This window comes from Propithecus coquereli, unplaced genomic scaffold (assembly GCF_000956105.1).
Source record: "Propithecus coquereli isolate 6110/MARCELLA unplaced genomic scaffold, Pcoq_1.0 Scaffold302, whole genome shotgun sequence".
NCBI classification, from domain to species: Eukaryota; Metazoa; Chordata; class Mammalia; order Primates; family Indriidae; genus Propithecus; species Propithecus coquereli.
Window position 1 is genome coordinate 1,699,235 of NW_012148642.1, and position 2,531 is coordinate 1,701,765.

The window sequence follows — 2,531 nt, forward strand, 5'->3', positions numbered from 1 at the left end:
CCAGAGAGCTAGGATTACAGGTGTGAGCCACCGCGCCTGGCCAAGGATCTTATTTTTTTTTTATTTCAGCATATTATGGGGGTACAGATGTTTAGGTTACGTATGTTGCCCTTCCCCCCCCTCCCCAAGTCCGAGTTTAGTAGAGATGGGGTCTCGCTCTTGCTCAGGCTGGTTTCGAACTCCTGAGCTCAAACAATCCGCCCGCCTTGGCCTCCCAGAGAGCTACGATTACAGGCGTGAGCCACCGCGCCTGGCCAAGGATCTTATTTTTTTTTTATTTCAGCATATTATGGGGGTACAGATGTTTAGGTTACGTATGTTGCCCTTTCCCCCCCCTCCCCAAGTCCGAGTTTCAAATATGTCCATCTTTCGGGTGGTGTGCATTGCACTCTGTGTATGCAAATACCTGTCCCCTCCTCCCTCTTCCCCCCTCTCCCCCAAGGATCTTATTTTTAACAAAGATTTTTTTTTTTTTTTTTTTAAAGAGAATTCTTACGGGGAGGTTAGGGAGATGTTAGTTAAAGCATACAAAGTTTCAGTTCTAGACAGAAGGAATGAGTTCAAGATATCTATTGTACAACATGATGATTGTAGTTAATAACAATGTACCATATTTTGAAAACTGCTGAGAGAGTAGATTTTAAGTGTTCTCACCACAAAAAAATGTGTGAGGTAATGCATATGTTAATTAGCTTGATTGAGCCATTCCACAATATGTACATATTTTAAAACATTCTGGTTGTATGTGATAAATATGTACCATTCTTATTTGTTGATTAAAAAATACTGTAATGTTAAAAAAGCTAATCGTAGTCATTATCAACAATCAGATGGAAGTTGTGTATTCAGTATTCATTGATTGAGTCTACAGCCATACCACCCTGAACATACCTGATCTCAGCTGATCTAGAAAGCTAAGCAGGGTCGGGTCTAGTTAGTACTTGATTGGACACTGCTTGGGAATACTGGGTGCTATAGGCTTTCAAAAAAATTCCTTGACTGAGAAAATACTAAATGACAAGCTACTGTGAATTCAGAAACACTGACATGAAATTTGGTTTTATTTTACCAGCATTTACATGTACTCAAAAAATCTTAGACATTTGTTCAGTCTGTATTTAGAGCAGGAAAGAGAGTGGTCTTCAGAAAGTTGGGTGTGTTTGATGGATTCAGACTTGGCAGAAACTCCTGTGGACCCCAGGGCCCCTTAGCTCACAGATGACTGGAAATGACTTCTGTGATATATAGGACATATGTGCGAGGGATTATTATCATAATTACATAGGACCACATGTTGTAATAGTATTTAGCTTAAATGGCATTCTGCCTACACCAGGTGAATGTTTGAAACTATTTTCCCAATGTACTTATTAAGCCTTTTCTCATTTATCACTGCAACTTAGGAAACGGTGGTCCATTTAGAAACTATATCCAAATGTCTTATTAGTCATTTAAAGCTATTACTATCACTATGTAGCCCTGAATTATGCAACTATTATTGCCAAAACAATGTAATCCCTATCTGTTGATGCATACCTTTTTGGAATTATTATTTTACCTGATAAATTATTGAATTTTGTATCCTATACCCTCTGAAGTATGTGTTCAAAGAGCTTTGATATATAGAGAGTGTGGTTAAAGCTTTGAGTTGTTCCACTTGAGTTTCATGTTTAATTTTCAGAATGGAGGTAAATTTGGTAGTCACACTAATAGCTCTTGTTTTTGTAACTTCCTGGAATCACAGACAGAAAGTTTATTTACATTTCGCGAGTGGAATTTTATAGTCTTCCTCTGCTCGTAATTTTGTTAACATTTTTCAGGAAGAATGATTTTAAAATGAAATCTGAAATTAGCTACATTCTACTGACTTGGGATTAATTCTGGACAGATCACTGGCTAAAGTAATATTGATTGATTGATTGATGGAGACAGAGTCTGGCTCTGTCACCCAGGGTAGAGTATAATGGCTCTATCATAGCTCACTATAACTTGGAACTCTTCTTTGAGCCTTTTCCCAGGAGTTTGAAGTTACAGTGAGCTATGACAGAACCTCAGCCTCCCTAGTAGTTAGAACTACAGATGTACACTATCGTGCTTGGTTAATTTTTCTTATTATTTGTAGAGATGAGGTCTTGCTATGTTTCCCAGGCTGGTCTTGAACTCCTGGCCTCAAGTGATCCTCCCGCCTCAGCCTCCTAAAGTACTGGGATTACAGAAATGAGCCATCACGTCCAGCCTGGAGCTTTTATTTCTTAAGTTTAATAGTCATTTCATTTCTTCTGAGTTGTCTGTTTATTACCTGTACTCATTTTTCTGTAAAAATTAATGATTTTCTTATCAGTTTGTAAGAGAGTTCTTTCTATTAGGGTCTAATCTTTTGTCAAGGTGTTTTTTTGTTTGTTTTTAGGATTAGCTAATAGCTATAAAATATAATCATCAATCCAGTTTTTCGGTATCAAATAGCCTGTGAGTTTTTTTCCCTAAGGCCTGATTATATGCTGACTGGTCATAAATCTAATTAATTTAGTTTT